Source organism: Rhinatrema bivittatum, chromosome 17 (genome assembly GCF_901001135.1).
Source record: "Rhinatrema bivittatum chromosome 17, aRhiBiv1.1, whole genome shotgun sequence".
In the NCBI taxonomy this organism is placed as follows: Eukaryota; Metazoa; Chordata; class Amphibia; order Gymnophiona; family Rhinatrematidae; genus Rhinatrema; species Rhinatrema bivittatum.
In genome coordinates, this window is record NC_042631.1 from 8,491,277 (window position 1) to 8,515,607 (window position 24,331).

The window sequence follows — 24,331 nt, forward strand, 5'->3', positions numbered from 1 at the left end:
TGTAATAAGTTGTTTAAAATGTAAACCGGAGTGAAGGCAGCTTGCTATACCTCGGTATATAAACTCTTCTTCTAAATAAATAAAAAAAGAATGTCCGTCAGGCACAAATGCTGATTGGCAGTCCACAGGGATCTGTCATGAGAGAGAGAACAATTCAGTTTTATTAAGGTTAAGTGACAATTTATTATGAGAGATCCAACATTTAATAGCTGTAATACAGAACGTTAAAAATCGAATGTATATTTCCAGGATGATCTTAACAGATACACTTTATAATTAACACCCTAGGTCGCCAAAGGTGTGCATAATGGAATAAGATATAAATTGAAGAGTGTAGGGGAGAGGGCAGATCCTTGTGGAACGCCTGTTGTAACTGATTACCGATGGGACATGAAATTGCCACTCCCTATCTGCTGAATTCAGTTTAAAAGATATGTTTTGAATCAAGCAAGTAGAGTTCCTCCTATCCCACGAGTAATCAGACTCTGGTGATTAACAGTGTCAAATGCAGCACTGATGTGGAGTAAAATCATGAGGTAATTCGTGCCAGCATCAAAACCAGGTAAGACCGTATCTGTGCAAAATATTAGGAGCGTTTTAGTGCTGTAATTTTTTTTTTTTTCTGAAACCAAATTGCTGGTTAATTATGGAAAACAGCATTTTCCTCGATGAATCCTGGCAGCTGCTTAAAAACAGCAGTCTCAATAGTTTTGGCTACCTACAGATGAAAGTGAGGAGATTGGATAACTCTTCCCCTGGGAAGAGAGGTTCTCATATTTCGACTTTTATTTTTTTTTGTTTTAAATAAGAATAAATTGCAAAAATATGAAACTTTGTACACGCAGTAAGAAGTTGCAGACCAGGATGTGGGCTTTGATCATCGTATTCCTTGTGATTAAAGAAAGAAAGAAAAAAAAAAAAAAAAAGCAAGCATTGGGTTTCACTTTCCATCTAGCTGAGAAGCAGGAATCAAGCGAGTGCAATCCCTGCTTTCTCCTGAGTTACTGTAACAATGAAGTCCCTTTCATGTTGTAGCACTGGCACAGAACGTAAACGCGGAAGGGTCATTAAACCCCTATTGTGACATCAGCAAGCTCCTCTCCCATTGGTTTCGGCTGCTCCCTCGGTGACTCCGACTTTGCACAGCTGGAGCTGCAGTGCCCAGCTGATGCCTTGGGTCCTGCCAGGGCGAGGGGAAATTATTATCTGCTCCACTACTTCACCACTGAACCAAGAAATAATTCCTTGGCCGAGACGCAATTAAATTTTCTATCACTATGAAAAGGCAGCACTGTGGAACGCAGCCGAGAGGAAGAAGCTTGAGGAAATATGTAGCAGTTTATGGACTGTAAAGGCGTTAATTATCTAGGATTCTTCTTTTTTTAAGAAGCTGTTTGGCCTAATTTTATTTTCTAAGCTACTGATTACCACCTCCTCCTCCTCCGGCTTATCCCATCAGTAAATTCTGCATAACATAATGTCCAGGACAGCAGCAGCAGGGAGATATTGCCTGGTGTAGTTAAGTACAGTATTCTTAAGAAAAACACAAATTTAAAGCTGTTACTTCACTCACAGGTTGTTTTTTTCTCCTGAGAGACATCCTGAAGGCCTCTAGAAAATCAAGAAATACAAATCAGAAGCCTGGGAAGATTGATTCATAGCAGTTTAGTAATTCCAATAATAAAATAGGAGGCATCTCTTCTCATAGGTGCCACTAAAGTGCTCTAAACCTTCAAGTGTAGGTAGCCTTTTTAAACACCTTGTTCATCTTTTGGCAACAATATAATTTAGATTCAGTCACTGTGAAATGATTAGTATTTCTGCATCAAACACATTTTTTAATTTCATCATTACTAGAAGTCTTTCCCTTCCAGCTTCGTACCTTAAAAAATAAAAGTGAAAAACATTTATATATAATTTTTTTTTTTATAGATTTGCAGGAGACAAAGTAAAAAAGAGTCAGTCTCTAGGTGAGCATTCAACTCTGTACTGTCTGTTTAGAAGTGGTCAAAGGACTCCAGAATGGAGATTCCTGTCCCCTTCCACATATTCCATGTTAAAATTAGATTTTCAACCTTACCTCCACCCTTACCTTCCTGAAAAGCAGCTATTCTTTAACAAGCAAAACAAAACTCTAGCAAAGCATTATGTTTCCTGGGGACAGGCACAGGTAGTGCAAGGTTTGTAGGAGATTATTGAATGTGACAGGCACAAGTGGCTTGTATTGACACGGTTAGTAATGACATCAGCGCAGTCACTGGTTCTGAAAATGATCATATTCTAGAAAGTGCCTGGCCTCAAATGAACAGAATTATTTTGCAGAATGACAACATTTGCAATGCTCCTGTGAATTTGCAGCAATTGCTTATGGGCCAGGCTGTAGCCCAGTGGCTCGGGAGACTCAGATTTTCCAATTTGCCTCCATGTTATCATGCAATATTAGTCCAGTTCTTCTTTTATGACTCCCATCCCAATGCTTGCTGCAGAAAAGTAAGGCCCACATGGTGCTCAGATGTCATTCCGAGCTCCCATGCCGTGAAAGATGGAGTTATGTCAAGGTTAATGATACTGGCGCTGTTGGCTTAGTGTGCCATAGCTTATGGGATGTGAGCTGCTTTTCAGTCTAGCATTCCCATCGCAGACCAGTCCTTCTTTTCCTGCAGATTTAAGTTCCTTAAACAATAAATTCCACTTTCCTAGATAAACCACCCTCTTCCTGGCTCATCAAGGCATTGGCATTCTGGACGTTCTTCATATCTTTTTGCAAGGTTTGACTCCTATTTGTGTGAGCTTAGCAATTGGGATGTATAATCCTGAGTCAGAGTTCAGTCTTGAAGAAATTAAAGATACCTTGGTAGAGCACTCATGAAATTCAGAACTCAGCTTGGCTATCAAATGGAGTCCAAGGTCACCACAGCCAGTTTTGGGGATTGGAGCTGCAGTGTGAGTCACCCAAATGAGATGGTGAAACAGGAGGACACTGAGTCAATGATGGAACAAGAGTAAAAGACTCACCACTCGCAGAAATGCCAATTTTCAAACCTTCCAGATGATCCAAAGTTAAGCTCACATCCTCCAATAGCGATATTGTGGTTCCAAATACTCCACCTGCTGCAACTCCCTCAGATGCGGCTCCAATGAGGTCATCAGTTGGACACGCAAGTGCCATTCTGGGTGAGTTGGAATGCTGCGCCAGCGGTGGCTGAAGATCAAGGGGACTCAAAGATACTTCCCCAGGTGTGAGCCCGGCAATGGGGTTCATGTCCCCAGAAGCAGGAGGCTCAGTAGGAAACGACGATGGAACTCTGACTGGAGAGAAGCTGGGTTTCTGCAGGAAAGACTCGAACTTTCACCTTTCACTTAGGCGGCAGGGCAGAAACAGAGCAGCTCAGAGGTGTGCTACCGTCATGCGGCCATCTTGACTCCTTCCAGCTCAGAGGTGTGCTACCGTCATGCGGCCATCTTGACTCCTTCCAGCTCAGAGGTGTGCTACCGTCATGCGGCCATCTTGACTCCTTCCAGCTCAGAGGTGTGCTACCGTCATGCGGCCATCTTGACTCCTTCCAGCTCAGAGGTGTGCTACTGCCATGCGGCCATCTTGACTCCTTCCCCACACATCCTTTCATCTCTTACAACAGACTTGGAGTGTCCATTCTTATGGACAAGAAATCTTTCAAATTTTGCACCCATTTGACTTGGCATTAAAAACAAATTGGAAACTATGGTTTCTTCTTTTAACAGATCTTATAACCTTTTTTTTTTTTTTTTTTTCTTACCAGGTGATAAATTGAAGAAAGGTCAGATATCTTTTTGTTGGATTAATTTTACTTTATACTAGCTTTTTAGAGCATTGCTCCCTTCATCAGTTCTATGCAGAATGAGCTACACATGAAGTTGTCTGAATGTACAAGTCAATCACAGGTCGCCATGCAATAATGGTGCAGTGTCATTTATTTTTTTTTTTTTCAAATCTATATAGAGCTGTAGAGTAAAAGGATTGGGATGCCCATTGATGTTTGTTTGCAAAGGGGTAAGAAAAACCAGAAGGAGGTAAACTGCAGAGTTTACAGCTATGGAGGCTTATATTTGATCATCTTAATTTTGAATGTCTTAACATTCTTGGGTAGTTTTGAAGTCGAGCTCCCTTTTATTATCCCATTCATAATTTCATTGATGACTTGCATCTTTGGCCCCCAGTGGCTGTATAATGTTTTCCGTCTCCCCAGCTTTGAAATCAAAGCCCACCATACCTGCATTGTAACGTATCCCGTAATATACTGGTAACATTAGTCAATGTCTTGCTTAACTCATTCTGCCGTGGCTTTCTGAAGGGAGCAGAGCTGTTGAAAGCTGGTCACAGATGTATTAAGTTAGCCCAATAAAAAGCTATCACCCACTGCTTTTTGGGTGACTTTTTATTTCCTCATATCCTAACGAACTAAGAAGGCAACCACACTCTCTCTTTTTTTTTTTTTAATCCAGATGACAGGGCTATTAATGAATATATCATCAATATCATCAAGTACCACACTCCAAATCCATGCGGCACATAACCACCAGAGACAGGGCGTTCTCCACTGCAGGACCAACACTGTGGAACTCCATCCCACCAGATTTGAGACAGGAACCCTGCCTGCCCACATTCAGGAAAAGACTCAAAACGTGGCTATTCATGAAAGCCTTTCCTGAACTAAACTGAACCTACTCCATCATTAACTAAGCACTCAGACTTTGCCTTATTCACGGCAACTAATTTCCCTACCTTATAATTAATATTCCTACATCATAAACACAATTCACTAATGCCTTAAGCACATTGACTGGCATTTACGTTCTTTCGATTTAATCCCCTGCTTCTTTTCTATGCTCCAAGTTGTATTACTCCCTTGTTTTATTGTAACTGCATACCTTAGCCTTCTCTTGTTTAATGTTTTATTATTATTATTATTATTATTATTATTAATAAGATAAATATTAGTTTTTACCTTTTTTGTTACCTATCCACTTGTTAATTGTAAACCGACATGATGCGATATCTATTGTGAATGCCGGTATAGAAAAACTTAAAATAAATAAAATAAATAAATAATATGGCATCAGCCAAAAACCTCACTCAGGTCAGCCTGGGAAAGCGTTCTTCAGGGATAAAGGAGCAGACAGGCAAATCGCTCATGGGACACTGCAACCCCCCCCTGCTGTTAATTTGTAAGTGCAGTTTTCAGACAGCTGGTCCAGTATTCCCTTGTGAAGAAAACAAAGGTAATGTGCAGGCCTAAAATGGAGAGACCAAAAATGCGAGGTCACCATAAAATGAACAATTCGTTGAGAGTCATTTTCAAGGCCCCGTTTGTGGCCTTTTGTTCATATGCGGATAAAAGTGCGTAAGCCCCGTCTGCACGTAACTTTACTTGCAGTGACCAGGGACGCTCCTAGGGGGAAGGATCGAGGAGGAGGAGCTCTGCTTTTTGCCTTTTTGAAAATGCCGGGACATTTTCCTGGATACCCCCTCCCTCCCCCAAAAAACCCCCCAAAACCTCTGTGCACAAATTAGCAGGTGAAATTGAGTGTGGGCGGTTTTAGTGGGGTCATTTTCAAAGGGGAAAATACACCAGTGCTTTCCCTTTGGGAACGAGTATAACTTATGCGCGGATTTGATTTAAAATGTATCCAGGCTGTCAAAAAATTACCCCTAAGTAACAAACTCTAGAGAGAACTTTGTTATGTAGAATACAATGCAAAACTTAAAAAAACAACCAAACCAGGAAGTTATGTTAAATGCCCAGGAAAGGTCTTTTTAAAGTTTGAAAAATGTTACTCTAACAGGTAAATTTTCAAAGGAGTTAGACATGTAAATGCAATATTATATAGCAATTTTCAAAAGCCATTTACATGCCTAAAGTGCACTTACACGAGAAAATCCTATAGACAATTCAATGGTAAATCTTGTAGCCCACTTACACAGGTAAAGTACATTTATATTTGCAGAATCCAGTTTTACGCATATAAATGCTTTTGAAAATCCGGCCCCTATGCGCGTGCCACTTGCCCCTCTTTCCTGGTGAGCTTGAGGGCGGAGTCTTCTCAGTCTCTCATGGACCAATGGCTGTAAGCACTCATTGTGAATAATGATTCCTGGGTCTCGTTCACGTAAGTTGCCTTAATATAAAGTGTCCACGTTGGCCTTTTTAGGTTCATTACCAGGGTTAAGATCAATCTATTCTCGGATTTATGGCAGGATTACACACACGAACCTTCCTTTATCATACCTGTTGCCCTGTTTCTGTTCCTTCCCCACCCTGTACCTAACACATTTAGTCTGGTCATTGCAGCGATGGCCACCAGGCCATTATGGGCCCTGAATCCAGCCATTAAGATTGGTCTTTAAATAATAATAATTTATTTTTTAAGCACTTTTAATTTATGTGGGAAATGATGAAACAGTAGCACTGTCCTCTGGTTGGATAGTGATAAACACTTTCCCATGGGCCCTGGTGTCCAATAACTGCCCAGTTTCACTATTGTCGTGTAAGGGTGAGCATGAGCCCCAAGATCTTATGTTTTGACCGGATGGCTCACTGGTCCCAAGAGTATTTATAGCCATTGTTGCTTGATCCCTTGTGGCAAAAGGAGGACATGAAAATACAAGGCCAAATTTTCAGTGGCTTATGTGAGTAAAACCCGGGGTTTATGCGCGTGGCTGGTGCAGCGCTCATTTTATAACGGGCCCAGCCGCACGCATAAACCCCGGTAGGAGCGCACATGCTGGGCCCTGAAAAAGGGGCAGGCCCGGGGATGTGGTCTGGGTGGGGAGGGGGCAGGGTGGGACAGAGGCCGGCAGGACGGTGGCCATTAGCCGCTGTTCCGGGGAAGCACGCTCTGGCAGCCGGCCAGCATGCGTAACTTGCTTCTGCTCCAGAGGAGCAGTAAGTAATAAAGTAAAAAATTTAGGGAAACGAGGTTAGGTTTAGGGGATAGGGAGGAGAGAGGAAGAGGGGGAGGAGCTGTAGGTAGGAACGTTCCCTCCCAGTCTACTCCTTAATTGGCGCGTGCATGTTATAAAATCAGCGCGTCCATATGCGCGCACCGGGATCTACGCATACGCTGCTTTGAAAATCTACCCCATATTCTAGAGAAATTATTCCCTTTTTGTTTCAGGTTTCTTTAATAAAATAAAAATATATCAAAATTAATTTGGTCAAATGTTCTACTTTTAAAGCATTTATGGGAGTAAAATATTCATTCCTATATATGTAAAATATAAATTCTGTAGTGTCTCGTTATATTTATAGGGCTCAATTCTCAGTACGCTCATACTTACATAATTTGTGGTGCATTTTAAAATAGAAACGACTTGGGTAGCTTCTCTCGGAAAATTTGCTTAACGCCTATGTGGGTACAACGATGCCCAGGAACTTTGTACTTGCTATTTGTGTAGATGGAGGAGTAGGGACAAAACTATGTGGGATCATTTGAAAATGCAGTTTTACGGGTGTAATGTACTCCCTTGATCTACACCTCCCTTTCCCCAGGGTGCCTCTTTATAATTTGGTGAAAAGGATGACTCTTGTGAAAGTATGCATGGGTTGTTAGCTGCTTTGTGGGGTACAAGTTTTACCCCGGGGATCTAGCTGGCTACCTTGGTAGGTACCCAGCTTCATCCCTTTGAAAATTGACCTCCTAGTAGCGAAATGTTTTTTGTTCATATTTATTTATTTATTTATTTGTACCTGACCCTTCAGTCAACAGCAGTGACAGAACTAAAAGACATTTGGGTTTTCTTGCCCAGATGTCGGTTCCGTCCTGGACATGACATGGATTCTTTCCCAGGGCAGTGCTGCACTATTTTCATTGCTATCCCTAGAGTTAAAAATAAAAAAAAGGGCTGTCGGGGAATTGGTAGAGCAAATACTGTAAAATTTCCAACCTGAAAACAGTGATGAAAAGCAAATCCCCTCCCCAATCCTTCACTGAATGAGGCTTACGGCTACCCTGCAGCCCTGAGCTGAAGAATTCCATTTTCAAGGGAAGAGGAAAAAAACTAGAGAGCCTGGCTGCCGCTCCTTTCACTTGGTGAGAGCTTAAATCACTTCTGTTCCAGGAAATCACAAACCCAGAAACTATAAAATTGATTCAAATTATAGGTCTCTTTAGATTTAAGGATAAAGTACGAGGCTACAGCACAGAATTTCTGCTTGGAAATTCTCTTCCAATATCAACAAATCGGTGTCGTACACAAAGAGAACAGAGCCAAAGAAGATGAAAGATTTTAATTTTGAACGCTAATTTTATGATTTCTTTCCTTGACTGTGGCTGTCATAACAGTGAACGAATGATAAAACTAGTCATTGTGTCATGTGGTTACATATCTGTGCCTTCCCCATAGGGCTTCCAAAAAATCTTCATTGATGTCAAAATACTTTCAGTAACACAACAGTGATTACTGGAAATGTCCAGATTTTTGAGGAAACCTTAGACAGCTCTGCTGTAGAGCAATGGAGGTTCCTATGGGAACCCGCCACTTCTCCTCAGAAACATAGAGCTTTCTTTTAATGTGTTCGTAATCCTAGAAGATTGAACTGATCTCTGTGGTGTAGCTTTCTGTAGACCTGCCAGCTGAAGAAAAGGAGGAGCTGACAGTGGCCGAAGTGAGATGGGGTGCAGGAGGAGAAGAGTAGAATGGGATAGGGAGAAGATAGGAGGGTGGAAGGGAGGGAGGGACAGATGGATGCAGGGCAGATGGGATGATGGGGCAGATGGTAGGAAGAAAGGGGATATCATTATGTTGAAACACAGAATCAGAACAATGCAGCAGATAAAATCCAAATGGTACATCCAGTCTACCCATCCACATCTTTTATTCATCTTTATAGTCCCTTTTCTCCCTCAGAAATCTTCTGCTCTTGTTCCATACTTTCCTGAATTCTGATGCTGTCCTTGTCTCTACCATCTCCTTAGGGAGGCTGTTCCATTCGTCCACTACCCTTTCTGTAATTACTTTTTTTATTAAGACTACTGAGCTTACCAACTTTCATCCTCATCCCATGACTCCTCATTCCAGAGCTAAGCATATGGCAGGGCCATCGCTATCACTACAGTAAGCTTCTCCCGATTAGCCACATCATCAAAGGAGGATCGTTTGATAGTGTAATCAGCTGGAGGTGTGAACGCCTGGTTAGAGCAGTAAGCTGAGAGAACCATGTAAGTCTGAGTTCAAATCTCACTGACGCTCCTTGTGACCTTGGGCAAGTCACTTTACCTTCCATTGCCTCAGGTAAAAACTGTGGACCCTATTTCTCCCCATAGACAAAATGGGAGAAAACCTTTTAGTAAATGACCCCCTTAGATAGGGAAATACCTACAGTACCAGAATGTAATCTGCTTTGAAGTGATATGAAAGGTGGAATATAAGTGTAAAAAATATTATTAAGCCAAGAGTGGCTGGTATGCTGGCATGGCGAACCTGATTAGTTCCAACTGGATCACTAGCAGGGTGTCCTCTGCCTGCAGATGGCCACGTTCCCCTTGGCTTGAGCCTTTGTGCTGGTGGCTGACAAGACTTAGGTAGAATCAGGACTAAACAGGAACGCAGTTGGAAGCACAAGCAAATGCTGAAATAAAAAGATTAGATTAGACAACTAAAAAGATTCAAAGAAGCAAGGAATATGCTGGAGTCAATGCAACAAGATGAACTCTGGTAGCAGAACTCCAACGAGAGAGTCAGAGAATGAGAACCAAACTCTGGCAACCTGCTGACTAGAAGTCTGGAAATTATATGTCCAGATAGGAACAAGATGGCCACCAGCAGGAAGTGTGAGCCAGAATGCTGGGAGGATTAACCAGATAGTCCAAGAAGCCCCTGCTGGAAGGAAGTGAGAACTGCCTAATCGAACCTCACAGGCCCTCCCCTCTTGACTATGTCATTGGGGGGGGGGGGGACCCTCATCCCAATCTACCCCTGTTTCAGCTTTATTGGAGCATCTAGAGTGGCCTCCACTTAATAATAATAATTAAAAAAAAAAAAAAAAAAAGTGAAGACCACTGCAGAAGACTATCAAAAAGATAACAGTGCTACATAAAGCAGTCCTTAGTCTAGTCTAAGGATTCCAATGTAATACCAACTATGATCTGGGCATCATAGTTGATATTACATTAAAATGGTCATAGTTGATATTACATTGAAATCATTGTCTCAGTGTGCTGCAGTGATCAACAAAGGATGTCATAATGCTTCTGTATTGCTCAATAGTTAGACTGCACCTTGAATACTGTGTGCAAGTCTGGTTGCCTCATCTCAAAATAGATATAGTTGTGCCGGGGAAAATACAGAGAAAGGTGACCAGAATGATGAAGGGCATGGAATGGCTCCCTTATGAGGAAAGGCTAAAGAGGTTAGGGCTGTTTAGTTTGGAGAAGAGACAGCTGAGAAGGAGATATGATAGAGGTCTACATAATCAAGAAAGGACTTGAACAGAAATGTGAAGTTATTTACCCTTTCGGACTAGGGGGCTCTCCATGAAGTTAGCAAGTAGCACATTTAAGACTAATCGGAGAAAATTCTTTTTCACTTAATACACAATTAAGCACTGGAATTTGTTGCCAGAAGATGTGGTTAGTGCAGTTAGTGTAGCTGGGATTAAAAAAGGGTTAGACTAGTTCCTAGTGGAGAAGTCCATAAACTGCTAATAATCGATAGGGAATAGCCACTAATTGTTGCCAGCATTAGTAGCATGTGATTTATTTAATATTTGGGTACTTGCCAGGTACTTGTGACTTGGATTGACCACTGCTGGAGACAGGATACTGGGCTTGATTGACCCGTGGTCTGACCCAGTATGGCAGATCTTATGTTCTTATGTACAACATTATTCATCCTGGGAAAAAGAAGACATTTTGGAGGCTGGGATACCTTTGATAAACCCAACATAAAGAAAGATATTACAGCCTTCTCCATGGATTACTCTACCATAAAACAAAATAATCTGACCTCATTCCCAACATTGTAACCTATGATATTTCATGGCTTTTAAATATGTTTATAGACTGCTTGTATAATGTTTTTCACTTCTACAAATGAGATGATAAAAACTTTCTTCCAACAGAGACCATCAGGAGTGAGTTACTTGTTATTCAATATTCACTGCTTATACATAAAGCAACTGCTTTTTTCAATGTTACTCAGCTTCCTAATCCTTTTGCAAATGTTACAGATCAAAGTCACAGCTCAGAATTCTCATTCCTTCTTAGTGGAATAAAATATGAGAACCATTCTGTGAGCATAGCAATTTGCAACTTTTTTTTTTTTAATTATTATTATTCCTGACCTGATGCATTACTTTTGTTGATGCTAAATCCACATGACCAAGGTAGTTGTGATCCCCTGATTTTCCCTGGTTATTCCCTGATGTGAGGTGCACATGAAAGGGGGTGACGAAAATAATTCATTGTTGCTCTGATTTATTGTATTTGAAAGATGGGCTATTGCACATCTACAACTGCTAATTACAGGGTAGCGTGATAAGATGTCTAAGAAGAGATTTTCCAACCTGAAATTATGCTGTCACTGTGGAAACCTTACCAAACAAAGTATGGAGAGCTGAGTGATAGAATTTCTGCCTGCCATATGACAGTGAGAAGCAGAGGAAGATTGTCTCCCCTTTCATGAGGTTGCACAGGTGAAAGAAGCAGTACATTACAACATATCTGCAAATAAATTCATATAGATGTGAGGTCCACTTGGTTTTTAAAAATATTTTTTGTAAGCAACATTTAGCTAGTACTGTACTACTTACTGTACATATTGAAGAGTAGAGATACTTAGAATATGGTTCTGTAAAAGGATAAATGTGTCTCTCTTACAGTAAATATGTTGGGGACATTAATTTCCTGAACGTTCCAGGCAGATTATGCCTCTGGCTCATAAAATGTATTAAACATGAAGACGCTTGTCTAGTAAGTAGGATGTAATTCAGTGTTTCCCATCTCATTTTGCTCTGAGTCACACCCTGATAAAGATATATGATGCTGGCAGAGCATTCTGCTTATTAATTGCTTTTAATGAGAAATTGGAGCATGTCTGGATAGCCGAACACTAGATGGCATTTTCTTTCTCTTTAAATAAAACTATTAGATGTCTGAAATAAGGCAATATACAACTGTATAATGTAATGTGTTAAGTGTTCATTTGCTTTTTGAATTTTTGGTATTTTATGATTATTTGTTGCCTGTTTAGATGTTACAATAATGCAGGATAAATGCTTTTAAATCATATACTCCAACGCGGAGGATTATTTACAAAAGCAGGTCCATATAAAGCAATGTGTTGCAGATCAAATAAAAATGTTTGGCTCTTGGCGCTGTCATGAATCAGAACTCTTGGCATGGTGTGTCTGGGACTCCCTATGCTATGCCCATTACCTTTGCCAGATAGATCATGAAATTGCGGTGGTGCTGTGTGTGTGGCACATACTGCCTCCCAAAGCCCAGAATGCCCCCAGTTTTTCACACATGCACTGGGATGTTGTGCAGAAGCTTTCACCTGAGGTGCATCCCCCTAGCTCTAATGTCTCAAGCCGATGCAGTAAGATGCACATTAAAATGGGCACTTATATTGAGTGTCCGTTTTCCAGTGCGCACCTAGCCACGTCTCCTAGGTGCCCGATGCAATATTTAAATGAGCTGCTGCGTTAATAAGGACGCGCTAAGGAAGAATTGTGCATCCTTAGTGCTCAAATGCATTGAGCACCCACATTTGCAGTGGGCACTCAATACGAGTGTGTGTCTTATCCCCCTTCATATCGATTTCACCCATATACATGCACAATAGCAAGGGGCAAAATCGACCTGGAGTGTGTCTATTGTGCGTGTATATTGTCTATTGTGCGTGTATATTGTGTGTCCAGAATTTTTAATCATCAAGCCATTACATTATATTGTTATTCTTGAAGATGTCAAGCAGTAGATTTAAGTTTCACAATGATACTATTAGGAAGACCCACAGAGGACAGTATTTTTAAAACTTTCTCCTGAGTCCTTGACTCGCAGATTGATTTAGTGCTAGCTCTGGAGCTGGAGTTAAATTGGGCGCCCAGCAATTTTCTGCTTCAGGGGGTAATAGCTAATATAGCCTCGTTTACATGAAATGTACATGTGATGAGTGCAATTGGCTATGCATTAGTTTCAGGGTGCATTTTGAACATGCTAAATCTTCTTCTTATTGCAACAGGTGCTAGTCTAGCACACCCAAAATGTGCATCCAACTGCGCACTGGGATGGGTGCAATTTATTGCATCGGCCCCCACTATGAGCTTTGCTGTGCCTCACTGTCTCACCCTGCTTTGACTGCTTTCAGAATTTCGTGCCCATTGATTCTTTTTTTGATAGTGTGATCAGCTTGCTAACTTTAAAGGCATCAAAAAACATGGTGACAAAGGTCACCAAGAATAATTCCACCTGAGTGTTAAACTGTAGGTGGTCAGTAGGGTCCCCTATTAGCTACTCCAGCAAGCTACCACTTTCTAGAAATATGTAGAAAAAAAAGTAACAGTTTACAGTGTTTCAGAGTGTGACTGGAGCCAGTGATCTTCGGCATCTCATCACCCAAAGGTGTCTTCATATAAGAGAAACAAGTTCTTAATTCAAAGCTTAATATCTGAAATAAAACCATCAGCTAGGAGAGTAGGAGACTGATGCACTAAAGTGCATTAAATCAGGCACTTAACATGCATAACTGCAGTGTTTATTTGCATATTAATGGTCGATATTATTGAGATTGAACATGAAGAGCACGTTACTGCAGATGGTAAAGCTTGCACATTAATGTGGACAGTAACACAAAAAAATGTTTTGTGTTAATGCATCTACAATGTATTTTGCATGTATTGTTCACTGCATTAATAGGCAATTAGCTATTTTGCATACTTTTGCATCTAATTACCTCATGAGCATAGATTTCTTAACATTAATGCAAGCTAGTTAACCACTTGCATTTCACCACGCAGGTGTATAGCATGTACTAAGACTTACAATAGAATTAACTTGCTTTAAAGCATTGCCCCCTTATATTAATAATATCCTTTAAATCAGCAATATAAAAAAAATTACAGCAACAAATTTCTGAAGATGCATCCTTATACAGTTATAAAAATTTTCTGTTTTAAAGTTTATATTAAGGTAATATTTTACAAATGCCCATAAATAATCCAGTCACTGAGTAAATCCTGGTCAGAATATTTCTTATCACATAGGAAATGACCTTTTTACCCTGTATAAAGGTAAGTGCTAATGTGGCAACAGTTTCAAAATCACATAATTCATTTTGATCTATTGTGTAGATTCTTGTTGAAACCTGAATCCAAAACACCCCTCTAATTCTGTGCCTAGAAACGTTACCACTGTGCTGCTGACCTGTTAAATAACTTCTGATGTCTTAGGAAGACTCATATATAAATAGATTAGATAAGTGATGTATGTTGATCTTCCCATCTTTTAGTTTTCCATGTATCTGCATTAAGAAATTATAATTTTATAAAGCAGGAATAAGACTGAGCTTCAGCGAGTTGGTTTTATTAGTAAAGGTTTATAAAAATTATAGTACTATTACTTTCATTGGTTTTGTAAACTAATAGGTTAAAGTGTTTTTATGATACTTATTTGTTTAAATATTGATGCAAGAGTAAATGACTATATATAATATATATATATATATATTTTTTTTTTGTCTCCTGGTACTTAGTACTGGCAGCTTTTCATCCCCCTGTGTATCAGTCCCTGGGAAGGGACAGGAAAGGAGGGGTTGGATTAGGAAGCAGAATAGCCCTGTGTGTTCCAATCTCTCCCCTCCCATCCTGATCTCTGTAGCCTGCTGTCTGGGAGGGAAGGAGTTAACCTGAGCAGGAAGCAGTTCCCTGCATGGCACCAGCCCTGTATGCTAAAGACAATGTATTTATTTTGCATTTAGTTCAGGCCTTTTCATTGTAGTTCAAGGCAAGTGGCATCCAGGTAGAGTAAGGATATTCCCTGTCCCCAGAGGGCTCACACGCTAATTTGTACCTCAAGCAATGGATGGTGAGGTGGCTTGTCCAAGGTCACAGGGAGGGTCAGTGAGAACTGAAAAGGCTTCCCTGGTTCCCAGTACCACAGATTGTTCAATGATCCCATAGTTTTTATATTTTTATAATTATAGTGAGAAACACCATATATTTCTTAAAACATAATAGGGGAAATGTTCTAACTTTTTTTTATATTTCACTTATCTCATATTTTATATGTCTCATAAATAAAATCTTTTAGATATCCAACTCATCATTAAACCTTATTACAAATGTTCTCCAGGACAAGCAGAAGAACACTTAAGTTTTCCCTTAATTTTCACAATCGCTTCTCCCTTAAACGCTGTCAGAAAGTTAATGCTCTCATATTTTCGTTGGTCCACAATGGTATAAATATAAGAACATAAGAAAATGCCATACTGGGTCAGACCAAGGGTCCATCAAGCCCAGCATCCTGTTTCCAACAGTGGCCAATCCAGGCCATAAGAACCTGGCAAGTGCCCAAACACTAAGTCTATTCCATGTAACCATTGCTAATGGCAGTGGCTATTCTCTAAGTGAACAACTTCCCTTTTAGTCTATTTAAAGGGACACAAGATTTGGATGACATTCATTGGCATTATGAACATTAAGTATTAAGGGTGTTCTGCTTGTCCTGGGGAACATTTGTAATAAGGCTTAATGAGCTGGATTTTATGTATGAGACATTAAAAAATAAAAAAGTGATAGCATTTTCCCTGTTATGTTTTTATAATGAGAAACAATGTAGGGTGATTGAATTATTTGTGGTATTGCTCATGCATGATGTGCAGTGACCAGTGATGCTTTTATTGGTCCCTTGGATACTTTTGCTGGTTCCCAGCCTGCTGCTCTAACCACTAGGCTGCTCCTCTACAATACCGGACAGCATCTGAATCTGATGAATAACGCTCAGTAACCAGACATATAGTGTTATATTTTTATTATTTTCTTTTTTTGAGAACTGCACTGATCTTTTTACACTTGCAGATTAAATTAAACTATTCTGTACTCTGTAATTTTAATGACTTTTTTTTAGCCTTGATATTGTATTTTGTCTTCTTTTAACGCAATTTATAGATTAATTTGGCACCAGTAGTACTGGTGCCTCTCTTTTTTAACCTCCTTCCCATACTGGTGCTTTTCTTATGACAAAGGTGGCAGGGGAGGTGCCTGCAGGTAAAAGCACTGCTCACCTACGCCTCCTGCTGGCTATGGTGGAACTCTGCAGCCAGTTGTAAAAGAGGGGGAGAGAGGTTGCCCTGATTCCATTCCTCCTCCCAAGGATGGTCTTGCACCTGAGTAGGGGTAGCTTTCTTTGTAGACTCCCCCCCCCTCCCAACACTGTATCTGTCTCTCTGCATGCGCCATATTTCCCAGCAATGCTCGACTTGCACTGTAAGTTGACTTCTTGTCAGAGGGCACAGCCTAACTAAGCCTCACCAAACCATTTGCATTTTCGGTATGGAAACAGTCGTCATGCACTGTCCGTTTTCTATGAGCAACCAGCAAGTTAAAAAAAAAACAAAAAACCAGGAAAACTACCTACACAGAGAGGGGCTGAATTAGCACAAGTTTGAAACTTGGCAGCAGTAGCACCAATGGTTGCGTTTTCATCCCTGGCTCCTATCCTAGAAAACCCTAAAGAATTAAAACAGCTTAGAACGATGCACAGGATGAGGGTCTCAGAACGATGCACAGGACGAGGGTCTTAGAGTGAAGCATAGGACGAGGGTCTCAGAACGATGCACAGGATGAGGGTCTTAGAATGAAGCACAGGATGAGGGTCTCAGAACGAAGCATAGGACGAGGGTCTCAGAACGATGCATAGGATGAGGGTCTCAGAACGCGCATCTGCCAGTGCCCCCTCTTCCCTGATCTGTAATGAGTGCTCGGCAGTGATGTGTGCAGAGGCGGGGGATAGGAAGGAATGAGCAGCCCTGCAGGAGATCCGGCTCAGACTTAAGCCAAGTTACCAAGAGATGAGGACCCGCTGCGCGCATCGCGGTCCGGCTCGCGCCGGGATCCCGGGCGCTGCTCACGGTAGGCTGCTCTTTCCCGGGGGCGGGGGGCTGCGGTGCAAACCGACATTTATATGGTAAGCCAGGCTTTTCTCGCTGGAAAGGCGGAGGGGCGGGTCGGACAGCTCGGTTCCCGTTCATTGCTCCGCCTCGCCTCTCTGCCGGTGCCCGAGTCGCCCGGCTCCCTGCCTGGCGCACGTCTAGCCCCGGTTGCATATATTTTTTTTTTTCCTCCCTCCGCCCCACTTCAGCTAACGGTGGAGTTTGGTGAGGCAGTGAGAAGTTGCAGCGAGGGATCCCGACTCGAGGTAAAGTCGATATTTCGCTGTAGGTACGAGGGACGCGTTCCGAGGTCGGGGTTAGCGCTGGGGAAGGGGAGGGCACCTTCCCCGAGGCGCTCCTAGTCCCAGATAAAAAGGAGGGCGAAGCAGTTGCAGAGAACGCCTCTGTGGCTTTGCCCTGGAAATAGCCTGCGAGCGCTCGGATCGGCTGCTTTTTATTTTTGTTGCCTGTTGTGGAGGTAGCTTCGTCGGTGCGTTAAACTCGCTGCGCGCTTCCCTCTCCAGCAGCCCCCCGAGATTTCTCTCCCCTTCGGCCGAAGCCCCCCCCCCCCGTGGCCGGCGCTCTCGGTGCAATCAGCCTTGCAATGGGAGTGAGGGTGGGGGGAACGAGGGATGAGGTGAAGGAAAGAGGAAAACAGTTGTCATGCGAGAGGGCACTGATGGATGGAAAGGGAGTGAGTGCCCGTTCGTTAATGGAAAGGACCCAGGAGAAGCTGGAAGCGAAGCAGAGCAGGGAACGGTGGGAGGTGGAAAGCAAAGGGGCACGTAGGTCATGTTCATGCTGCTGTGCTGGGTTGTGAAACTTTTTTGTTTTTTAAGAGAGATTATTTTATGTGAGCTTTTGAGATCGGGCAGTAACTTCAGAGCATCTGGAAAGCGTCGGGGTGTATAAGTTATCCTAACCCCACACTACCAGATCTGTATGCGCTGTCAGAAAGTTTCAAAATGATGTATTTTATTAAAAGTAGGGTTTCTGTTAAGCGCCACTCCTCTGGCTAACCAGGTGCTAGATGGAAGCAGGTCTGACCCAGCCCAACAGGCAATAGACGGGACTCCCTGCTATTAAATACCCCAGGCCCGCCTGGGCCATGCTTGCTCTTCTAGTAATGGACCTCAGGGAGACTGGACGAGATGCAAGCGTTAGTGATCACAACGCCTCCATACTGTAACAATAAAAGTAGTGCAAGGCAGAGCCAACAAGATTAAAACAGATCGTAGCGCTTTTTCAAATGAAGATTACAGCCAAGGGCAACTACTCTGGACTTTGTGGGTCGATTCAAATCTTTTTCAAAGAAAAAACGTAGCAAATATATATTGAATCAGTCAAAAATCAGAACCTACATCCCCCTTCATTTATATCTATATATTTTAGACCTGCAGGAAAAAAATAGCTCCACCATATTTTCCTACTGGATCTGGGAACGTTTGCAGGCTGTGATCAGTTTCCTCTTGAATTATTTGCACAACCTTTAAGTAGCACATCCAAATGACCCGAGCAGCTTCCTCTGAGCTCATCTCACAGGAGCCGTGAGGTCACCTTAATCCCATGCTTTATACTGGGAGACTGGACCCACAGCAGAGAGAGCCAATGGGCCATTAAGCTCCTGCCAGCCAGTAGTGGGCCAAAGAAAAATTGGGGATTGAAAATACTGGAAAGCAGGGGAGGCAGAGTGACTTTCTTTTTTTTTTCTACATTTGATATTTAGGGTTGGTGGGGGCAGGGAGAGGGAGCTTGTGCAGGGTGTGGTGTGGGAGAGAGAGACCTATATGGAAGGGTGCGGAGAAGAGTAATGGAAGGGACAGGTAGACTTACATGGCGTGATGGTGGAGGGGACAGGGATAGTGTGTGTGTGTGTGTCTGGGGGGGGGGACGACGACAGGGAGAAGACCCACATAGGGTGGAGTAGTAGGGAGAAGGAGAGAGTACTTGATACAGGGACACGAAGCAGGAGAGAGAATGACCCAGATGGGAAGGGAGAAGGAGACAGACTGCCTGAAGGGTGGAGAGAGAATGTCTGTAGGAGGGAGAGGGTGACCCTGTTTAATAGAGAATTTCAGAGCAAACTTAGAACAGTGGTGCCGTGTGAACAAGGCTGCAGAGCTGCACTCAGGCAGGAATCCCCTGACAGCAGCTTTCTCAGGGATGCCCTTACTCTCAGGGAAGTTTTCATTTCTTCCTCCGCTTTACTGAAAGGGAATCTAAACTTTATATGTGTGTAAGGCCTTTCAAAGTATCCCATTCCTTCTCCATTAATGTATGTGTCTTTTTTTTTTTTCCCATTTAAACTTTTATAGCTCTGGGCAGCACCATTTTGGTCTTTACTTGTTCCTTTTTTGAATTTTGTGATGCTATCCTCAGGTCAATTTCTAAGCTCTGCGAATCGAAACGTGTAGAATATTTGTAAATAAGTTTTATAACATAATTGAAGCAGGCCTTTAAAATGAATATTAGAAAGTTCTAGGTTAACAGCAATCTGTCTGTTTTAAGCATTTGAAAATGGGTTAATCTGTTTTATAGCTCCTGTTCAGAAGGCAATCCTAAGGATTGTGGGACATCCTAAAATTTAGAGGAGGAGCCTAGTGAGAGTTAAAACCACACTGATGATGGTCCTGTGTACAAACCAAAATATGCATATGGTATCAATTATAAATGTACAATTTTCTTTAACTTTCCTGGTATGCTCAGGTTTCTTTGAACTAATAGAAACTGAAGGCAGATAAGGATCGCAAGGTCCATCCAGTCTTGCCCACTCCTGATGCAGTACCACAGACCCTCCCCGATCTCAAGCTTTACCCTTGCATCCTCACAGCTGTGGGTCCTCTGCACTTACCCTGGGCTTCTTGAATTCTGTTACTGGTTTTTGTATTCATCAGGGCGGATTGGCCTATCGGGGGATCGGGCATCCCCCGCTGGGCCAGTCGCCCTAGTCACGTGGTATCTCCTGGGCTGGGAATCCACCCCTGTGATCATCACCTCCCCATGGCGGCTGTTCCATGCGTCTACTGCTCTTTCTGTGAATAAATCTTTCCTTGCGTTACGCCTGATGTTGGCCCCCTTTTAACCTCATATTGAGACTTCTTGTTTTAGATCTTGATTTCTACAGGAAAGTACCTACTTCTTGTGCATTATTTATATTTTTTTAGTAATTTCACTAAATTGACTCAGATAAATTCAGAAATAGAGTGGAGGAGTTAAGTCAGTTTCAGGTAAAGATAGATAGTGTGGATGTGGATGAGCTGAGTAATGTTTGGTTTTACTTGCTGGAATATACTGTTAAATTGGAAGGAATAGAAAAAAATTGGATTATTGCTAGGAAAAGAGGTGTTTCCTCCTGGTTCTCAGGGGAATTGGGGGGGGGGGGATTAAAACATGGTTATCATAAATTAGAAAGGTGCTGGCAACATTTTGGGAGCAATGATGATAGCAAGCTATGGTGTGATAAAAATGTTGACTATTTTAGACAGTTTTGAAGAAGAAACTATATTTTCAGGCTTGATTCCACACACAAGAATCTTAAAATCTTTTTGGGATTGTGAATTCTATGTTTGGAGTTAAATGTAGGAAGACCTTATTGTATGAAGATCTACCCAATTCTGAAACAGTTTTCTTTGATAAGGTGGGAACAGTGGTTAGGAGTCTAAAATTTAATTTGGAAGGACTTGTAAATGGGATAGGGAACAAGGATGAAATTGACATAAAAGAGGGAATAACTGGCGCCAATCAAAGTTTGTGAGAAAAGAGTGATGGCTTAACCTCCAAGAGGGAGAATATGCCTTATGTATTAATGAAAGAATTTGAATCTATCTCTTTGATAGAATTGAAACAACATTTGTCTCAGATCAAACCTTCTAGCTATCCTTTGGACCCATGTCCATCATGGTTGGTAAAAGGGTGCTGTGATAACATTTTAAAGTTTTTTTTTTTTGCAACAGGTTATTCACTGTTCTTTGGAGAATGGAAAGGTGCTAGAAAATGATGAGTCCTCTTCTGAAGAAAGTGGACTTGGACCGTAGGTTATGTACCAACTATCGACCCGTCTCTAATCTGCCTTTCCCAGCTAGGGTTTTGGAGAAGGTTAGTGACAAAACAGATCTCTACCTTCATAGGAAAGGAGGAAATCTTGGATCCAGCTCATCGGGCTTCAGAAGAGGATGTAGCACAGAAACTTTGGTTTCTTTAGTAGACAACATTTTATCTAGGTTAGATAAAGGGGAATTTGCAGTCCTGATCCTTTTGGATCTTTCTAGTGCTTTTCATGCAGTAAATTACTCATTGTTGTTACACTGATGTAAATCTATAGGATTGAGAAGTTGAATGTTGTCATGGTTAGAAAGCTTATCAAACAGCTGGTGAGTTTTCAGGGGGAAATATTGAGGGTGGAAGAGGTTAGATGGGGGTTCCTCAGGGATCGTCCCTCTCTCCCATATTATTTAACATTTTCTTGGCACTACTAGGCTGCATTATTTGGGATGCAGGGTTTAGTTCTTTTATTTATGCTGATGTGCAGATTTTGGCCCCATTGGGAAAATTTGTTGATGACGATTATCTATGTATAAATTGTTTAGCTAATCTTGCCCAATGGTTGAATAGTAGTAACCTAGTGGTAAATATCAGTAAGACAGAGGTGCTTTGGCTTGGTATGGAAGAGATTAAAAAAGGATTGAAATTGAATGATGTAGATTTGGTGATGAAAAATGAAGTAAGATCCTTAGGTGGTGTTCTAGATTCAGAGCTTTGTCTAGAGAAACACATACAGCAAGTAACTTTCAATGTGTACCTGAAAGTAAAAATAAGACAGCTGAGATCATTTTTGGAATGGGATTCTTTGGAAACTGTGGCTTATGCACTTATTTTATCTCATCTGGATTATTGCAACATGCTGTTCATGGGATTGCCAGTAAATTTGTTACACAGGTTGCAGGTAATTAAAAATACCACAGTACATATAATTACTGGAAGCACTAGAAGATCTCCTGCGAAGTCATTATTTGGCTTACACTGGCTCCCAGTGAACACGCGTTTGCCGTTAAAGCTTTGAATGGCCCTTGTGCTCTCCATCTGAAAAGGAAATTAAAATGGTATGAGGCTAACAGGAATTTGCAATCAAAAAAAGGCTATTCTCTTGAATTAGGAGTGTTAAAGCTTTTCAAGGGAAGCCATTGCAAAATCCCTCATTTGCAGCAGGAATTTCAGCATTATGGAATTCACTTCTACCATGCTTAAAGGAAAAGAAGAATGGTTTAAAATTCATAAGAACTTGAAAACATGGTTTATGACAGTGGCTTTTAATGATTAGAGTTTAAGATGCAGTTTGGTAACTGGCCCTTTTTCTTAAGTGTTGATGTCATATAGCTCAGTATGCTGGAGTATTAGAGTAAAATTTATGCTTAATTGTATTATGATTGTTTTGTTTATTACTGTGATTATTTTGATTGTTTCAATTGTATGTTGTAAATTGCTTTGTAAGACTTGTCTGGAAGGTGATTAATAAATACATAAATTTCTACTGTATCCCCTCCCTAATTTTCACATTTAGGTGCTTAAGTCTCATTTTATAAGGTTTATTGTACAGACTCTACACCAGTCTTGTAGCCTGCCTCTGGACTGACTGCCTCTACTCAGTCTTTATAGGCTCTGGAGATTTAGCCTCCAAAATCATGCTCTCCACTGCTGCTGCTGAGTCTATAAATGTTACAAAAATCTTCATGAGGTGAGATTAATACACAACAATCTAGAGCTCAAATTTTCAGAAACTGGACTTTCAAGATGTAAAACTTCATTATAAATGTTTAAATTCCTTGTAACTTCCAAAGGTGATTTAATGTTTAATATTTACAGGGTCATTTTAACATCTTACTGAGAATTCTGCATTCTGATAACACGATACCACTTATACCATACTAGGATCTTGTTTGATCAGATGGAAGACTGGTATTTTTTTCTGTTTGTTCTGCTGCTAGCACCTGTGTTCCTTGGAGGTCTGTTACTCTGGTACTGGCTGTGCTTGACTCTCTGTTAACATCTGAGAACAGAATCTTATAGTGACATGGCTGCAAAATAGGGATGTAGCTATGCTGCTGGCCCCTTGTATTTGGCTCAGGTCCCCTCCCCTAGCAGCAGGATCATGTCAAAGGTGCAGCAGTTAGAGAAGGCTCGGAGGCACTGGGATCTCTGCCAGTATAGGATTCTCTGTCCTTTAAGGAGGCTAACTTGAACAGGGAAACAACACTGCCCCTGAGCTTAGCCTGTAAAGATTTGAGGCCATCAAAGTCTTTCTGTTTACTCTCTGGCAGGTAATTATTTCTTCCCTTCTGCCCCCCATCAGTATCTTTAAAACTTCAGGAATGCCTGTCCTGGTTGGAAGCCTGTTAATCTCTTTGCTATAGAGCAATTATGTAAACAGTTGCATAAAATAGTCAAGGCAAGGAGAAAATGAAAAGACAGACAATACAGAAATGAAAAGGTTTTGTAGGTTCTGCATGAAAATCCGGGCAAGAGATGGGTGGGGGCTACACAGTGCCCTCCCCCACCCATGTTTTCCTTTATCCCCCCTCAAAAATTCGTTTCTGGCCACATCCCTGCTGCAGAATATCTTTTTCTTATGAAAAAAAGAAAGAAACACATTGCATTGAGTGTAGAATATAGCACTGTTCAGGTGGAGAGGTGCAATGTTCATGTTATGCATATTTCATCCACCTTTTTGTTAGATTCTCTATTGCAATTGCAGGAAAAGGTGCAGAGCACTTGGCTGCTTGTAGCATGCAATACATTTTTGCAAATTTTTTAAATTGGGTAAAATGCATGCTCTAAAAGTAGCCGTGCATTTTTATCCTGTTTTTCTCTGCAGCCAGTTGTGGCTGGGAAATAGTTTGGTTGCTTTTGAAAAAGTGCACATGCCCCTGGAAATGCCTCTTTTTTTTTTTTTTTTTTTTTAAGCCTGCTAAGATTATGCATATTACCCATGAACATTATTAGCCGAGTGGAGGGTGGGCATTTTTCTCTGGTTGAAACTTGCCCTGTATATGAATTAAATATTTTAGCATTCATCTCTAGAGGTTCCAGTACTCATTGCCAGATTTAGGAACCCTGAATATTCTCCTTTCTCTGGCTGGATGTGATGTCACATTTTGGTATGAGTTTTTAAAAAGTAGTTTTGTATCATTCCTTCTCGGACAGAAAGGC

General features: G+C 41.4%; 1 protein-coding gene across 5 annotated transcripts in view; it reads left to right on the top strand.

Annotated features, from left to right (window-relative positions):
- The window catches only part of SHANK2 (SH3 and multiple ankyrin repeat domains 2), a 544,106-nt gene that overhangs the window by 40,330 nt on the left and 479,445 nt on the right, over positions 1-24,331 (top strand). The window contains exon 1 of one of the 5 annotated variants that reach the window (XM_029582898.1): positions 16,974-17,108. The exons of 3 other annotated variants lie outside the window; for them this stretch is intronic. The gene's annotated coding sequence lies outside the window, so the exon portion shown is untranslated. Of the gene's footprint in view, positions 1-16,973; positions 17,109-17,280; positions 17,395-24,331 lie in introns of those variants that run through there. One more of the 5 variants, XM_029582900.1, reaches the window with a different exon arrangement.